The sequence below is a fragment of the Cricetulus griseus genome, assembly GCF_003668045.3.
Source record: "Cricetulus griseus strain 17A/GY chromosome 1 unlocalized genomic scaffold, alternate assembly CriGri-PICRH-1.0 chr1_1, whole genome shotgun sequence".
NCBI classification, from domain to species: Eukaryota; Metazoa; Chordata; class Mammalia; order Rodentia; family Cricetidae; genus Cricetulus; species Cricetulus griseus.
In genome coordinates this window covers 215997047-216016357 of record NW_023276807.1, presented here as the reverse complement: position 1 = coordinate 216016357, position 19311 = coordinate 215997047, and the positions used below count along the sequence as shown (strand labels likewise).

The following is a 19311-nucleotide window of genomic DNA, read 5'->3' as shown; positions in this document are numbered from 1 at the left end:
CCAGTGTGCATTTTAAATCCTACTCATTAAGAAATTCTCCTCACAGTTGTTCATATTCCACAGTTTCTCCTGGCCTCTTCGAAGCTAAATATCCATTTGCTTTATTTTTTGGTCTTTTGAAGATGTTACTAGTTGTGGGGAAATCGGTGCAATGTTTTGTTCTCAATAAACATCAAAGCCTTCCGTTAGGGAAGAGACAATGGATTTTTGTTTTTATTGAAAGTGACTTTTAAAAGGAAAGCCCTCTCCCCTGCAGGGTGCTCTTATGTAAACCTCAATCTTATGGGTCATAGATTGTTGATCAATGATCTACAAGCAGCTGGAAACAAAGAGGTACCTATTCCACAAGTCCCATCCTTACAGGGGCTTCGCTTTCTGGTTGCTGTGTTAAGGAAGTGTTGGCTTTCAGAGTCCTGGCTTTATATCTCGATTGAAATGCCTTCTAACTCTGATAGCTAGTTAATTACTGTATCTCACCAGGAAGGTTTTGGTCCCTCCTGACTGTACCAATGTTTATTTCAGATATAGGTTCTGCCATATTGGGTAGATAGCAGGTTCTCTTGTCTAGGGACAGCACAAAAGTCAAGTGCCCAGGCCCCCGGGAGGAAAAGAGATGAGTCTTCCATCCCCTGAGAGCTTTTGCCTAACACCATGAAAAGATGTGTGTAGCTGCATGGATTCTGAGATGAGTAAACCATTGCTGAAAGTTTATTCTCTTATCTTCATCTCTCGACTGTAGAAAATATGAAATAAATATCTAGAGAATCAGACCAGAAGGTGAAGATTCAATCAGCTGTAAGTTTTTTAAATGAAATGAAAAAAAATCATCGCACAGTCTCTGTTTGCACTGACCAGGATGGTCTCTGCAGCTGAACAAACTCAAGGACCAAAGGGCTCTGAGATCTGTGAGAGAAGTAAGCCCCTGGAAGTCAGGCAGATACAAAGAGTCACAAGACACTGCTCACAACCTCCTGCTGGGCAGGAAGCCGGAACTATCATTGGCAAATTGCCAAAGCCTTGGTATGGAGAAGCCAGAGAATGCAGAGTTCCTGAGCCCTGTGTAGTGTGGCCTCACTCCATTTTACCTCCAGGGGATCAAAGAGATTCTCATGATGCATGTTAAAGAGCATTCCTCTCCTCCAACAAGGTGGGGGATGCTGGTGGCTTCTTGAAAGAGGCCAGAGCAATGTACTCCTGAAAAGACCCACCCTTGGTGGGGGGTGAGGAGGACTGGAGGGAAACTGGAGGAAAATTACCATAGCCTTAAGTGACAGGGGAGACCAGTTCGAGCTCACTCTGGCTGTCCTATCTTAGAAGCAATGGGGAGAGAGGGTGAGGAAGAGGTGAGGGTAAGTGTGTATATATGTATGTATGTATGTATGTATGAGCACCTTGAAGGTCGTTCAGGGGCACAGGCTCACAGACAGACAGACATAATGAAAGAGTCAGGGCCTGCTTCCCAGAACTAAAGGGATATATATATATATATATATATCCCTTTAGTAGTGTGGGATATATCATATATATATGATAATCCTTTTTACCCAGTTATCAGGTATGATTTGTAACAAAAAAAAACTACAAAGCACAAGAAAAAGCATACTGAAAAGCAAAAATTCAGTTTGAAGAGACAGAACAAGCACAGGAAACATGGCAGAAGAACTGGTATTCTCACAAAGAGAATTTAAAATAGCTGTGACTGGTGTGCTGTAGAATATAAAACGGTATTATTGGAGAAAGATGGGTAGGATGAACGGAAGGATGGAAATCCCTAAAAAGACCTAACTAAATACATAAGTAAATAAATAATGATGGCTGCTTCTACTGGGCCGTTGGCAGACTGGATACCACTAAGGCAAGATCTTGGAGCTTGAAGACTTTTCAGTGGACGCCTAAAACCAAAAACCATAGAAGAAATACTGAAAGAAAAACAACAACAGAATAGAATATCTAAAGATTGTGGGATAAGAACAAAACATATCAACTTGCAGAGTGGGAATGCAAGAAGAAAGGAGCAGCAGAAATACTTTGAAACAATAATGACTCGGAACTTTTCCAAATTAATGTTAGACACTAAATCCTGTAGATATGGAAGTGTTCTCTCTCTCTCTCTCTCTCTCTCTCTCTCTCTCTCTCTCTCTCTCTCACACACACACACACACACACACACACACACACACACACCACACACACACACACACACAAAAAAAAAAAAACTTGGGCAACCATTTTTAAGCTACAGAAAAACGAAGATGAAAGGGGGAAAGTCCTAAGACAGTGAGATGAAAAAAGCACCTTCTCTGCAAGGGAGCAGAGGTGAGAATGACCTCTGACTCCTCAGAAAGCATGCAAACAAGAGGGAAGCCGAGTGAGCCTTTTAAAATGTTAAGAGAAAAACCCAACAACCCAGAATCCTATGCAGTGTGAAGTTGTCCTTCTATCATGAAGGAGAATGAGGGTACGTGGCCCTGGTGTATGATCCCAGGGCTTGAAAGGCTGAGGCAGTAAGATCCTGAGTTTAAAGCCATCTTGTACTGCATAGTGAGTTCTAGTCTCAAAAAGAAAAGAGGGAAGGAGGGAGGGAGGGAGGAAGGAAGGAAGGAAGGAAGGAAGGAAGGAAGGAAGGAAGGAAGGACAGTGGTGGTGAGTGAGTGGGAGAGAAATGGAGACTGAGTGAAGTGGAAACAGAAAATTCTCCAGTGGGGACTTGGACATCTGTGAGAAACCAGCAGAGTAACAAGCAGACTCTTAGCAAGGTCATAGCTGATGACAAACCACCATCAATCAAACTGGATGTCATTGACATTTAGAGGCATCTTTTTCCTGTGCCAGCAGAATATACCTTCTTCTCAAGCTTTCATGAAAGATTTAGCAACCTGGACCACATGTCAGGTTGTAAAATCCTTCCTAACACATTTAAAAGGACATGTGAAGTGTAAATGTGATCTACCCTTCATCAGACAAAGGACAACAGAAACCAGGGACAGGAAGATAGTTGGACAAGTCCTCAGGTGCTGTGAGATAAAAAAAACAAAACAAACAAACAAAAAAAAACCACCATGCTAGATAACCAACAAGCTAGAAACAGGAGAAATTTACTTTTCCTAAGAAAATGACAATAGACTTATAAAAATTTATGAGATGAAATGAAATAGTACTTAGAAAAAGTGTATGAAATAATGCATTTATTAGAAAAGATCTAAACCACCTAACTAAACTTCTGTATTAGCAAACTAAAGAACAAATTAAATCCAAACTGAGAAGAAAATAGGTAATAACGGAGGGAGGGAGAGGTGGGGAGAGGGTGAAAGGGAGGAAGAGAGAGAGGATGAGAGGGAGAGAAGTGGATGGAAACAGGAAATCAAAAGGGAAATTAACAAAAAGATCTGTTGTTCAGAAAGATTTTTAAAAAAGGATAATTCTCTAGCCAGGCTGAGTGAGGAACTAGGGAAATAAGACTACATACTACAAATATCATAGGTGAAGGAGAGTGTCACTGCAGATCATGGGCTGAAAATTTTGGATCTGTAATCTTTCAGATAAAATGTACCAAGTCTGTAAAAGACAATCTACCAAAACATTAGAGAGAAAATGTTCCCTGAAGACCTTTACCCACCGAGGAGATCCACTCTGTCACTGTTAGTAAAATGCCAAGCAGAAAGCCAGAAGGAGTTCACCAGTTAAGAGGAGGGTTCCCCAGTCTCTCCTGTCATACAAAAGCAGAGAACACAAACTCATGTAGCGAGTGTTAGGCTAACAGCACCTACTATCAACATCAGACAACAATAATACAAAAAGAGAGAGAAAGCTACAGAACAATAACTCTCATGAACATAGGCATGAAAGTCTTCAACGAAAAATCAACAAGTTCATGCCAAGAATATTCCACTGTATTCTGATGATCGCTCCCAGGCAGTGTAATATCACGACTGTGTGGGATTTGTTCCTGTCATGCAAGCCTGGTTGACCATTTGAAATTCAGTAAGTGTAACCCATCACATCAACACACCAAAGAAGAAAAATCATGTGCCATATCAGTAACCATTTGAAAGCCATTCAATACCCATTCAAAATGAAAACTCCCAGTAAAGAAGGAATGGAGGGGAGATTTACTTAACCTGATAAAGAATACCCTGCTGGAACAACTATAATTAGTAATTATTCAGAGGAATTAAAAACTTGTATTTATACAAAATCTGTACAGGGTTGACTATGGAAGCAGGTTAACTCACGATCATCAAGACCTGCAAGCAATGCAGTCAGTTATCCTAAGATAGGCAAGTGAGAGACCAGACCATCCAGTCAATGCAATATTATACTGCACCAAAAACTGATAGCAAGCAATGAAAAGTCATGGAGACCCTCAAATGCATACTTTGTGACAGTTTGAAGATAGCAAAAAGGTAGAATACAGCACGTCAAATATGTAGTTGTGCACACCTGTAATATGTGCAGCACCAGGACTGAACCCCAAGAGAACTAAGTAGAGGCTTCGGGTCATAGAACAGCAGTCGTGGTGTGAGCGGACTGAAACCAATGCATCATTCAGACACAAGAAGTTGATAATGGAAGACGCTATGTTGGTATGGAGGTGTGGGATACAGCTCCCCTCTCAGTTTTACTGTAAGCCTAAAACTGGTCTTTAAACCATGAAGTCTTGAGGGATGAGGAGATGACCCGGTTGGGTAAGTGTATTAAGTACAAGCATCAGGGCCTGAGTTTGATCCCTCAGACATCACATTAAAGAAACTCCTGGCATGGTGGCATGCACCCATGATCCCAGCACTAGGAGTGTAGGCACAGAAGGATCCCTGCAGTCAGCTGATCTCTAGTCTAGCTAGATTGGTGAGCTCCAGGTTTAGTATGAGACCCTGTCTCAAAGTTTTTGAGCATATGAGGAGGTACTATAGTGACTTCTGGCCTCTGCACAAACATGCACATTTCTCACTCTCAAACATATACAACGTTGTTTCAAAATATTAACAAAATGAAGTCTTAGTTGAGTGTGGTGGCATGTGACTATAATCCCACCTACTTAGGAGGCTGAGGCAGGAGAATTATTAATTGGAGGCTAGTCTGGGTGACAGATTCCTGTTTCAAAAACAGCATCAAATAAAAACAAACAAGAAAAGCATGAAGTCTTTATAAAATTATCACCAATCAATTGTTTGAGACTATTATCTGATAGAACAGCCATCATGAATGAGATACAGGAGTATTTGGCTTCAATGAATGAGTGAATGAGCAAGTAGCATCCTTCCATTTTCCTAGACTTTCAAAACAATGAACAAGGTTCCTCTGACTGTCCAAAACCACCCCTTCCCATCCTTCTGCCTTGTTTTCACTCAAGAACCCTACTCTGGTTCCCATTTCCCCACCTGGCTCATACAATCCTTCACTACAGACCCAGATCTGGAGCCGTCACTTTCCCCTAAGTAAAACACTCTTTGTATTCACCTGACTCAATAGGCGTGTTCGGCCTGTTAGAGATGTGTCATACACACATTCATAGATGGTTTCACATGCAGTGAAAATTGATATGTAGATCCTATAACCCCAAAGTTAAATAAGCAAATGGGCTGAGGATCTGTCTCAGTGGAAGAGTGCTTGCCTAGTTCTGACTCCAATCCCCACTTACTTAAAAAAATCAAATAAAAAGAAAAAAAAGAAAGAAACAACAACAAAAAGAGAGTTTCTGTATTTCAGATTCCTATGGAATCTGCTTCCCCTGTGGCGATTTGAAGGAGAATGGCCCCCATAGACTCATATGTTTGAATGCTTGGTCCCCAGTTGGTAGAACTGTTTGGGAAGGATTAGGAGTGGTGGCCTTGTTGGAGGAGGTGTGTCACTGGGGATGGCTCTGAGGTTTCAAAAGACTGGTGCCATCACTACTGCTTTCTCTGCCTCCTGTTTGTGAACTTTCAGCTGTTCCTGCTACCATGCTTTTGCTCTGCCATCATGGACTCTAACCTGCTGAAACTATAAGCCCAATTAAATGCTTTTTATAAGTTGCCTTCATCATGGCGTTTTGTCACAGCAAAGGAAAAGTGACTAAGACACCTAGGTAGCAGATTTCCCTAAGCATTGAAGCTATACTATACTATACTATACTATACTATACTATACTATACTATACTATACTTTACCATACTATACTATACTATACTATACTATACCCCAATGCCCTGGGAGCAGCATCCACAGTGTTCCAGTGTACATGGTGTTGCATAGATACATTATGACATAGACATGTTAGCACATGGCCTGTGCTGTCCCCTTGAGAGTGACAACTCCTGCCAGTACAGCTTGGTTGCCTCACTGTCCAGCCCACCCAGGCCCCCAGCATAGTACATTTGCTCAGGGGTTGAATGAATCCACACACCTTGAGTGTTTTTTTTAAAGATACTTACTGTCTAACAGTATGAACATCAATGAATTAGTATACAAGCAATATATTTTATAATGTCTTTAATCTTGGTTTTTGGTCAGTGAATAAAATTAATAATAAAAAAACAAACTTTTATTTAAAGAGTAAAACAAAGTTCATTCTCCCTAGATATCAGAGCCTCTGGATAACCTTATTTATTATTTTAGTTTACTGTTTTCACTGGGTCAAACATAACTTAGTACTTAGGTCCAGTGCGTGCGTGCGTGTGTGTGTATGTGTGTGTGTGTGTGTGTGTGTGTGTGTGTGTGTGTGTGTGTGTGTGTGTGTGTGTGTGTTGCTGTGCATTAGACTCAGAACCTTTCACATCCTAGGCAAGGACTCCACTACTGCGCCATATCCTCCAGCCCTCCTTTCTCCAAGATGAGGTGTCTGAAGCATCATACTCCAGGGTCATAATGTGTTTTCCACTGCAAGAATGTATCTGTGTTTTCAAACTAGAGTTAGAGAAACTTTGGGTAGACAGGCATAAGTACATTTTCCATCTGTGGTTTTATTACTCCTAGTTATTATTTTCTTTGTAAGACATTCAACTCTTTTTCCTTAAGGTGTCTAGGCTTACCTATTGCTGGTTAGGTTTCCACCATCTGTAATATGCAATTGGGGTTTGCTGATAGCAGCTGGAGCAGTGTTCTGGAGATGCTGTGTGCCTTGGTGCACTTGTCAGATGGGACCAGCCTCCTGTACCTCCTGTCAGTCATTAGAGAAGAAGTCTGCTTAGAGACCCCTGCTCTGACAATACGCTTTCCTTCCGTGCCACTGTTACTTAGCTATCGGAACCTGTCATGAAACCTAGAGAATTGAGGTTGCGTTTTGTTCTTTTATTTACTTATTTTTAGGTTTATGTTTTATATTTGCTTATTTTTATGTTTCGCCTGCATATATAATGTCTGTGAACCGTGAGTGTGCCTTGTGCCCATGGAATTCAGAAGAGATTGTTGAATCCCAGGGGACTGGAGTTACAGGTGGTTGTGAGCTGCCATGTGGGTTCCGGGAATTGAACCTGGGTTCTCTGGAACTTCAGTCAGTGCTCTTAACCACTGAGCCATCTCTCCAGCCTAGTTTTGTTATTCTATAATAGATACCTTGCAGTTGTGATGACAGATGATGTGACCAAAATAGGCCAGCAAATGTTATCATATGACTTTTGGGTACCAAATAATAGAATCCTCATACCGCATCTCCTAAGTAAGGTTTATGATTGTTCCCATCTTAGGGGTGGACAACGGTCACCCAGAAGTTGATCGATTTGTCATTGTTGTGTCTAGTCCACTATATGCCAGGGCCAGGGATGGTGCAGCTACCTGGAGTTCAAACCCTTTTTATTCTGATGCTGCTCCAGTGGGTTGCTGTCTCGTAGGTTTGTGTGTCTGTCACCCACTTTGGCATCCACTGGCCACTTTGGCTGTTGAACATTTGAAATGTGTTTAGCTAGTGCTACTGAGAAAGTAGACATTTAGTTTTATCTCATTTGAACATGTTTTTATAATCTAAGTGAAAGCCTTCGAGACTCGGGCTTATGAACTACAAGGTACAGCTGAGAAATCATAAGACGTCTTCCAGAAGTTCTGACAGAGGACGACATTCTAAAACGGGTCTCCAGTACACACCCTGCTGACACCCATGTGTGATGCAGAGGTGGAGCTGCCTTGCCAGCTCCCTGCTTCCCAGCTTTCCTCTCCACAGAACCTCCAGCTTATAGCCCTAACCCTGCCCCACACCAGACGATGGTCCCGACGCCTTGCTGAGCAGTCCCGTTGCATTAGTTCTATTTAGTTCCCATGCTGCTCTCCTTGAAGTCCCAAATCTCTCTGCTCCTTCTGGTGGCCTTTAGTAAAGTCCCTGTAACTGTATTTTTGGAAAGAATATATGACAGATAACTGAGCCATTTGGAGTCTGTTGGGGGAAATTAAGCCGGCTGAGCTGTACATACACACACACACACACACACACACACACACATACACACACACACACAGCCTTATAGATTTCTCCTTTGAAAGTTTCTAACATGGTTGAGAATGTTTTTTCCCTATCAGAGTCAAAACCAAGACTGTTCACACGGCCCCTCGGGTGGTACCTGCCAGGCGCATGGGGCTGTGAGCGTGATTGAGTGCCACTTGTTTTCAACATCCTTTAGACTTTCTGAGATACAGGGGAGAGGGGGATTTTTGTTTGCCCAAAGTAACCACACTAGAGTTTAGAATTCCTACTGCCTAGAATCCGCCAGCACTGGCCCCTCCTCCCAGAGAATGAATGCCAGCAATGTGCTTTTAACATGATCGCCTCACAGCAGTAAATCAGGAAACTAGTTTTTGCATGAACCACTTGAAGCAGGCTTCAAGCCTCTGGCATGATTTTCAAAGTAAGCTTTTCTAACCAATTATTGGGATGACTTTCGTCAATGTAAAAAAAGGAACTCTTGTAAACAACCCACTTTCCCCACAGGGCGAGTGTCCAGCTTTGGGTTTTAAAAAGATGTCTAATTTTTGAAAGTGCTTCTTATCCCTGTGAAGATAGTCACCAAAAATTAATATAACTTTCAATTATGCATTTCAGGAGGACTCGTCTGTCTTTTAAGTTGCTCATTGTTTTCTGTAGTCAAGCTGGTGAGCCCGTATGTCCAGCAGATAGCAGCAGCTTGTGATTTTTCTTTAAAACCCCCAAGTACAGATTTCTGTAGCTCTTTGGTATTGTTTCACTAAAGGAAATTAAAGAGCTGATGTCCAAGCACGAGCAGTATAAACCTAATTTGACATTCCCATTTTTCATGCCCTTGACTTTCTCCATGAATAGCTATTTTCCCATTTAAATCTGGAATTTAACATTTAAACTTTTAAAGTTCAAAGAACCAAAGCAAATAACTTACTGGCTATACAAATAAATAGTGAGTGCTGTTAGGCCCAGAGGCACTGGGAGCCATTCCTGGACCTGGAGGGTCTAGGAGGCCCCCTGCGGTCTGGGGACCTGTCCTTCCTCTGTAGGTGGCACCAGCCTGTGCTTTGTTCAATGCTGGCTTTGCAAAAGGCAGGAAAAAGCGAAGGGATTTAGGGACTGTCAGCTTTGAGTCATCTTGCTACTGGATAGCCACCAAGTGTGGCTTGAGACTCTTGGGCAGAGAGCTGCCCGCTGGGGTGGAAGCAGCTGGGCTTGATCCAGAACCTGGAAAGGAAGTCTCCAGGCTCATCCCACCCGATGCTCCACCCTGCCTTCATACACCCACATCGCCTAAGAAGACTCCTGGCTGACTGGGGAGCCATGGCTGCAGCCTTTACAGGTTTTGCTCCCGAGAATTTATGTTAAAGGGGAATCTTTAGGAAGTGCTGCTTTGAACATTATTTACTCCTCCACGCGTTTGTTCAGCAAGCATTCCCGTCTGCCTCCCTGTACTGCCATGGTGGGTGCAAGAATTGAAGAGTTGGTATTGAGGACGGCTTCCTGTACAGATTTAGAGGGAAAGTAAGAATCCAAGGGTGATACCTTTCCCCACTGCATTGCTATTTTATCTACCTCTATATTTTCTCACTTGAAAAGTTTATTGATAAAACAGTCTGCTTGAGTATCTAAGGAAGTGCCAGGCAACTTCCTTCGAGCTTTTACAACACCACATCCTTATTTAAAAAATAAAGTTGGTAGGGCATTTTTGAAGCTAAAAGATAAATTTTGAACCTCGGTAGAACCTCCCTTAAAGGAGAAAAGAAATCCAATTCTAAGTCCAGGCAGGTGACGTGCTCACCCTCCTCCCCTCCTTCCCTTCACTAACCCTACACACTCTTTTCTACCCTCCCACCCTGGAACAAGCCAGAGAATGGGCAGAGCTAGACAGCAGAGTCTAGAGTAGACGTCGTGTAGGGCTGCCACAATAAGGAATTGGAGAGCAGCGAAGGAGAGAGGGGTTTGTACTGAACATAGTGTGTGCAAGGAGCATGGCAGGGTCAAAGGATGGAAAAGGATAGACAATGACCGTGGGGATTTTGGTTAAACTGACCAAGCAGGATTTTTAGTAAGACCATCCAGAATGGACAGGAGCCACCCCAGGAGTGGCGTAGGATGAGGGGCCTGAACAGATATGGTGGGGAGGTCTGGATTAAACAGACTCGATAGATTCCTTAGACAGGTGAGCTGTTGTAGACACGGCCCATCAAGGGCACTACTCAGAGGAGCCTGCCGAGCATTTGACCTGGAAGAACCTTGTCAAAAAGCTAAGCATGAGCACAGCTTGAGCCCTTACTATCTGCCTGCTGCAGAACAGAGTATTATTCCCTTTCTGCTAAACCATTATGGGGAATAAGATTTGAAGTCGTTTTCATTCGACGCACAATAAGTTGATCCGATCAGCGAACGGGCAGCTTGACAAGTGTGAATCCCATCCGTGCCCAGCATGTGGGCGCTGCGGGAGTGAACAGCACCAGCTGGGCACATCCCACTGCATCCACACAGTTGGAGCACTCCCCTAGACATGCCAAGTGAGAGCTGCAGAGCCATGCACCAAGCCCAGGCACAGGAACAGGTATTTTGGAGAGGTCATCCCCAAACCCATTACCATTGTTTCCCTTTATGGCAGGGATGGAATTTTAGGGACTGCGATAGAAGAAGGTATATTGCTTAAGTGTTTTGAGATGTTACGTGTAGTAGGTTTCAGCATACAAAGGAAAAGACATGCTCCCAAGCTGGGGAGGGTCACAAGTGCACAAAGATAGGGGACATGTACCTGCCAAGACGGTGATGGTCGGAGGCTGTGTGTGTCAGCTCACTGTTCACCTCACTTCCACTTGGTTGATATTTCTTGACCTTTGTGGAGAAGGCTTCAAGGCATTTTCAGCACCTGGTTTCACTGATGAAATAAAAACACCAAAGCAGACGTGTATACTGGGGTAATTTATGTTTATGTGCTGTTTACGTGCAGCCTGGATTATGAGTAATTACAGTGTTCTGTGTTTATGGTGCTTTGGACGGTGACTGCTCAGCGATGTTGCCACAGCAGATGCTGATCTGTTCCTTGGAAACAGGTTCTTCGAACTTCCAGTTAATTCAAAGTTTCTACTTAATTCAATGTGTAGGATTATACACTGAGCTAACACCTATAGTTTATTAGCTTGTCATGAAGTATGGCTATTTTTTTAAAAATGAATTTAACAATAATATTAGGCAAGTTTTCTAAGATTATTTTTTTTGAAAATAACAAGTCTTAGAGAAAATGTATTTTAAATAAAATTCTCCCCAATAAATTGACAGAGTTCCCAGGAAACTAAATGATATATATTTCATGAGTGTTATTGATTATATTGGATGTAGGTTTTCTCTCCTGCTTTCTTTTGTGTGTGTGTGTTTGTAAAAGAGAGAGAGACAGGGTTTCTCTATTCAAGCTTGGCTCCCCTGTAACACGATATGTAAATGAGTCTGGTCTCCAACTCACAGAGATCCTCTGGCCTCTGCCTCCCAAGTGCTGGGACTTAAAATGTGCAGGGGGTGGGAGGTGGGCACTGAGGACTTAAGGTGTGACTACAACAGCTGGCATGGATGTCAGTTTTCATTCCTCTAAACTCAACCCAGTGAAAAGGGCTCTTGTTGTCACCTGACTCTGTAAGTTCAAACACTGTAAGCTGGTGTCCAGTAAGGAGATGCAGTAAGAGGATCTGGAGCCTGGTTGCTCTTTTTTTTGTATGATTAAGGTTGGTGTAGGATGGAATATGCACATGCATGCACATACACACTTGCATACACATGCATGCACACACACATACATGTACAAGCATATTCAAGAGATGCTCATTCTATAAAGTACAATGGGTATAAATGGCACAGGGAACTATGGCATGAATACATTGGTCAAAATGGTGCTTATGTGGTACAAATTCTAGGTAGTCAGAATAAAACAAGTCTAAATGTTCTCCCTGTGTTTGAATATTCATTTTTTTTTAAAGATGAGACCCTCAAAGCTCCTGTTGATTTTTAGTTACTGTTTTGTCTTCTGAGATAGAGTCTTACTAGGTAGCCCTGTCCATCCTCCTTCCTTACCCTCTTGAGTGCTGGGATTATAGGCACATGTTCTATGGCAACTCTCTTACTGATATTTAAGTCCAGTTGGATATTTGCCTGGTTCTTCACGGTGGATGGAGGTAGCATGTGGAGGAAGTGATCTCAGCAGGAGCCAGGAGTGACAGTGGGCCATGAAGCCAGCAGCTGCCAGTGTAGACAGCACTGGGAACAGCATTGCAGGTGACTCAGCAGGTGAAGTCCAGTTGTACTGAATGATGGCTGAGGTTTTCGTTTTCAATGTAGAAAAGTTGTAATGCATTTTAGGATAATTTTTCCCCATAAATTGGGTTAGGTGGAACTAGAAAAAGTTGGGGTTAGATAACATAACCATGTTTCTCAATGGAGCAATTTTGTTCTTCCCTCCTTTTTTCAGTCCCGGGGTTGAGCCCAGGGTCGTGCAATGCTAGGCAAGCTGTTTACAAGACAGAATCTCACTGTATTGCCCAGGCTGGCCTGAGCTCACAACCTTACTTGCCTTCACCATCCAAATATGTTATTAAACTTTAATCAGGAAAGTTGGTTTATTGGTTTGTAGAAAATCCAAAATAATAACAGCCATCAGTATAATTCATTTAATGGGCTCCCACTGTGTTTGATTTAAGTTTTATATGTTTTCTCATTTATTCTTCAAAACAACCTGTAGGGCAGATATCACTATTCCCATCTCACTGATGACCAGACTGAGGACCAGAGCTCCAGAATAACATAGCCAACAAGTGGCAGAGTTGGCACACCAACCCTTGCAATTTTGGAGCCAATGTGGGAAAACACATCCCTTTTGCTTCTTCAATGCTGGCTTGAAAAGAAAAAGAAAGCCCAATTTCTTTCCAGTTCACACACACTTTCTCCTTCCTTTCCTTTCCCCTCTTTCTGCCTCTCTCCCCCTCCTCTCCTCCCCTCCTCTCCTTTTTGCTGTGTTCTAACTTGTACCCCAGTCTCTGGCAGTTCTGGCTGCAAGGATCAAAGCCTGACTTTGAAACACTCTGCTCTGGCTGGAGCCTTTGACTAGAAGCTTCTCATGTGAACAGTGTGGCACCCACCCCCGAGTGTCACGTGTACAGCTCTTTGATCCCTGGAGACAGTGTGGGGGAGGCCCCTCTGTACTCAGAGAAAGCCTTTGCAAGCTCCTGGTGCTCTGAGCAACAGAAGTGCTCAGCAAAAACAGGAGTCTGTCCACAGCACAGCCACAAGCCCCACACAGAGCACCGAAGCTTGAACAATGGCCTCCTGCAAGAGCCTTCACAGTCCAAAGAAATTCCTTCTGAATGCCTATCTTTATGATTGTCCTGATTTCAAGAGAGATAGATGCTTTTGTGAGTACCGAAATATATATGGTAGAATTATAAAAACAAAATTACCACGACTGGCCAGGAGACAGTCTCTGTTAATTGAAAGAAATTCTAACTTGTAAGTTCGTTCTTTAGATCATGTGCCGGGGTGTTTGCAAGTTTTGTCCTGTCTCTGTTTGGTTCAGGACATCATGTAGGTGAAGCACTCAACATTAAGAGAGTGGTTGACATCCTTAGCCACTCCAAAAATGCAAATCAAAACTACTTTGAGATTTCACCTTATCCCAGTTGGAATGGGCAGATAGATAAAACCAAAATCCAACAAATGCTGGCTGTTGCTGGCTGTGGTGGGAGGGAACACTTACTCACTGCTATTGAGTGTGCAACGTTGTGCAGCTAATATGGAAATCAGAGTAGAGGTTCCTCAGAAAGGCTAGGAATAGATCTACCAAGTGATCTAGCTACGCTACTTTCCGGCATATACCCAAAGGGTGCTTTATCCCACTGCATGGTCATCCATATTCACTTCGGCTCTATTCAGAATAGCCAGAAACTGGAAACAGCCTAAATTTCCATCGCCTGATAAATGGATAATGAAAATGTGGTACATTATGCCATGAAATATTATTCAACTTTTAAGAAAAGTGAAATGTGTAGGTAAATGGATGGATCTAGAAACAGTCATCTTGAGTGAGGTAACCCAGATCCAGAAAGACAAACATCTTATATTTTCTTTCATATACAGATGTTAGCTTTGAATTTTCAGATATGTATGTCTCACTTGGAATACCCATAGAGGTTAGAAAACTTAAAGAGGACATGGGGGAGAGGAACTTTCAAGGGAGGAAGATAAAATGCAGTGATATAAAGGGGGAAATAATGGATCGAGAAGGATTAAATGGGGTGGGGAATGGGGGGTAGGGAGAGGAGGGTATATGGGGAGGGAAAACTAGCGTTAAAGGCCTTTAGAAAAAGTCATAGAAACTTACTACTGAAGAAGCTTCGTAAAATTTATACAAATGTATACATCATATACACATATATGAGTTTAAATGGAGTTACCCCATAACAAGAGGGACAGTGGATAATTCTATGATAGAAAATAAAAATCCTAATGCAAGGAGCTTTGGAGTTGTTGGTTCTCATAGACCCCTAAACATCATTGATTCCATTGCTCACAATTGCTCTCCAGAACTTGACCATAAGAGTCTATTGCTGAAGACAGCACATACTTGAATCAAGAACATTGGTACTGACTGGGAGGATTCAGCCCTTTGGTCAGTTTGTATAGTGCCAGAAGGTGCTATGCATGATATCAGAGGAGAAAAGTGATCATCTTAGCCTGTGAGATACAATAAAGAGATGCCTACGGATGCAAGAGCAGCCCAAAAGTTATGGGAGTGGCCAAACACTTTTTGATTGGACTTAAGACCTGTGCCATGAGGTAGAACAAATACCTGCCACCATAACAGGGCCAAGAACTGGAAGCTAGACAGGTTACAGGCCCTAGCGGATAACCTACTACTGTTATTCTGCTAAATTAACACAACTCCTAGTAGCATCGCTCTGCCCACAAACCAGTGCATCTTCAAACTCTCATCACAAAAGTTTCTTCACGCTGTAGATGAAAGTGAATGCAGAGACCCACAACTGGTCAACATATGGAGAATAAGAAGTTGTGGAGTGCTCAGCCTTAAATGGGAATCTAAAACTTCCCCCTCGCCTCAAGGCTCAGGGAACATCTTGGAAGAGGAGGTAGAAAGATTGCAAGAGCCGGGAGTGATGGATGACTACAAAGAGACAGAGTGAGTTCAAGGGTAGCCTGGAGTGCCTTGTGAGATGCTTGAACTAATGGGGTTGGAGACATAGCTCAGTGATAAGTGTTTGCTCCCTCATAGAGGTCCTGGGTTCAATATCCAACCCTGGGAAGAGAGACCAATGGACGTTCTACCCTTTCCCTCTCTAAATACCTTTGAATTGTGGGCAGGGTGAGTACACAGGAGGGGTATAGTGCTTCATACTATAATCCCTTCCGGAAGCCGAGGCAGGGTGAGAAGCCAGTTTGGGCTACAGTGTGAAACTGTCTAAAAACACAAACAAACATGCATTTGAAAGAGGCATGTTAACTGAGAGAACAACAGGTTCTGGGAGGTGTCCCTTATCCCAGAGGGGACGGTGTTAACTAGTGAATCCTGGGTTGATTTTGCCTATCGTTTATGAATAGCTTCCAGCTCAGGCAGTCCTTGGTGTTGGTTTGGGATTAGTTTTTTCGGCCAGTAAGTAATTTTATATAAAAAATGAGGATAAAACTTTATGAATGAATGGAGATTTCCCACAAGCTGGGCCCTCTTTCCCATTATTTGGTGATACAGATGAGAAACTGAAGCCCTCTGAGATTTTGCCTTACCCTGCTCTGTGTCTGTGATCTTGTTTAAGCACTCTCTGCGCAGGTGACTGTCTCAGATCTTAAGCTGGGTCTGTGTTTAATGTCACTAACACTGATGGCCAGTGTTCTCCATGTGCAGTCTTTACCCTGAGGTGTAGCTTTTGGCATAGCAGTTACTCTATGTGGAGGCTCAGCTCCAACACCATCTGGGTCACCCTGCACAAGGCCAACACTTCTCTAAAGTGCTATCCCCTCAGGCAGTGTCAACGGGACAGTGTTTCCCTCCCAAGGGGAGAGTGTGGCTTTGTACTTTATAAAGCTCTCAGGGAGGAAGCACCCAGGAGAGCTAGGACTTCCCCTTCATAATTAAGAACTTATTGGTTGTATGTGAATCTGTGCAAAGGCACTTCGATTGGACACGGTTCTTAACAGATGTGATGAAAATCTAAAAGCCATGAATTGTGATTCTTTTTAAACAGACACTCTAGTGGTTTTCTGGCTTCATAGTTAGAGGCCAATTTTCCTTAAGGGGTTACCAAAGATTAGTGTGTTTCAAATAGCTGGCAGGATGGACACGAGTCCAGCAGCTCTCAATTCTTACCAGGAAACCCCTCCTCTGATTTTCAACCTTTCACAGCACATCAACGGAAGTATCAGGAGAACTGGACTTTGAGAACCACAGATGTTACAGAGTGTACATGTGTGCGTGGCCAGGCCTTTGGGAAGCAATTCTGCTGTGAGAACCGATGTGGCAAGTGGCTTGGTGATGTTCTCTGTGGGGGTTGCAGGTCTAGTCCTCTGTCACACTGACTGGTGGCTATTCTTGGTTATCAACTTGACATCCCCTGGAATTAACTAAAACCCCAGCAGCTGGGCACACCTGTGAGTAATTTTTTTCCCCTTAATTATTAAATCATTTGAAGAGGAAAGACCCACTTTTAACCCAGATCTTTTGAGATAAGAAGATCCATCTTTTATCTGGGCTATATCGTGTGCTGGTAGCCTGTGTAAAGGACTTGGAAGAAGGGAGTTTTCACTGTTTGCTCTCACTCTTGAAGTCCATTCCTTCACTGGCATTAGAATCTACTTCTTTAGGATTCTGGTGTATACTGACAACCAGCTGAAACATCCAGCTTCATGGACTGAACAACTAACTACTGGATTCTCGGACCTTCTGTTGGGCTAGCCGAACCACAGCCTGTAAGCCACTCTAATAAATCTCTCTCTCTCTCTCTCTCCTCTCTCTCTCTCTCTCTCTCTCTCTCTCTCCCTCCCTCCCTCCCTCCCTCTCTCTGGTTCTGTTCCTCTAGAGAACCCTGACTAATACAGATTTTGGTACCAGAAGTGGTTCTAAAGTGACAGAAACACACAATTTTTTTTTTTTTTTTGTATCTGGAATAAGCTTTCCAATTTGTCAATACTTACAGTTACTGAAGTCTCTCCTATTAAACTCAGAGAGTATTGGAAGCCCACGCTGTGAACTATTTTATAAACTTAAGGAGACAAATGTATTTGATTATTTGGAATTCACTAATGGTGAGAGGCAATGGATTTGGTGACTCTCTATAGAAAACTTTTAACATTGTGTGGAAAAAATGGTGATTCTGATTGGTCGATCCTAGTATTTCTGGAGAAATTGGCAAAGTGAATTCAGTGATGAAATTAACCAATTTCAAACATCTCAGAATATGGTAAAGGATGACAATGAGCTCAGCGATTACGTTGACCAGCTCCAGGTGCGCATTTACAGTCTAAAGTGTGTTTAGACTGGAGAGAGTCTTCTCTCCAGCAGCCACAGAACTCAAGTTGCAAAAAATCAGACCAAAGCCCTCATTACAAGGTTGGCTGAATTACAGTGGAAATTCAGATCTTAGCCTTGGAGGTGTCAGTGCTTAAAGTCAGGGCATTAACTGGTAGAGAACAGGACCCTGGGATGTGGGATGGAGATGAAGGGGAGGATCATACTGAGGCCCAGATTCCCAAGGGTTTATCTCACCAGAGGATGAGGATGTAGTCTCTCCACCCTCCGCAGAAGATGCACTCCTGCCCCTACCTGCTGAAATATTGCCTTTTCCACTTCTGACTGAGGAAATTAACCCTTCCTTGTCTGCTAAACCAACAGTGACTTTCCCTGAAAGAAATGCTGGGCAAGACAATACTGATGTCCCTCAGAGCCCACCACTAGTCACCTCCAGACATACAGCCAGACATAAGTCTAAGCAGGCTCCTCAAGAAGAGATAGAAGCGTCGTCCACAAGGAGGCATGCCAAAGAGTTTAGTGAGTTGCTAATTCATTCAAGCAGAAGTCTGGGGAATATGTGTTGGAGTGGATTTTAAGGGTGTGGGGTTTAATGGTAGAACATATAACTGAATCTGGCTGAATTTATTGATATGGGCCCACTAAGTGGAGATTCTAGGGTTAATATGGAAGCTTGCAATTAAAAAATAACTCAAAAGTTTGTTGAATGGTTGGCTGGCTGAAGTGTTTATCAAAAGATGGCCTGCTGTTGGAGATGCCTGATATCCCTTGGCTTAGTGTTGATGAAGGGTTTAAGCCTCAGGGAAATTGTGGTGCTAGAGTGGGTACACTGTAAAATCTCATCCTCAACAATGGGTAGGCCCAGAAGACATGGCCTTCACTAATCCTGTAAGATACAAAATGGTAAGAAGGGGCACCAGCACACCTGAAGAGCTTTGTCATCACCCTGTTTCTCTTGCCAAACCTTAGAGTTGGAGATGCTGCTGCTCAGTTGGATGAATTCAATGTAGTGGGTTTAATTGGGTCCCAAAGTTATCAGGGACCAAGTGGCAGCACTGAATCACCAAAGGCAAGGTTGTCATAATTATTGTAATGGTCAGCATAGGCAAAGCGATGGCCATAATGGCCTGACCCATGAATGCTAGCTAATCGCCCGTAGTGTTTCCAGGCATGAAATAGATAAGAATGTTACTGAATTTCTGTTTGCTCTATATAGTGGAAAAATTCTCAAATAAATGAAAGGAAGGTCACATTGGATTGTGGGCAAAGGGAATCTCAGCCTGTAGCCAGTTTCCAGACTTGAGTCAGTTTGTCCACCCAGAACTACTTCATTGAAGGGACAGCCAGGTCCTCCTGAGAAAGAACCCCAATAAAATATCTAAGAGTTTACTGT

The 19311-nt window shown here is 42.9% G+C and overlaps 1 protein-coding gene across 2 annotated transcripts in view; it reads left to right on the top strand.

Moving 5' to 3' along the window:
- The window catches only part of Tnfrsf19 (TNF receptor superfamily member 19), an 81761-nt gene that overhangs the window by 14304 nt on the left and 48146 nt on the right, over window positions 1-19311 (top strand). The window lies entirely within an intron of this gene.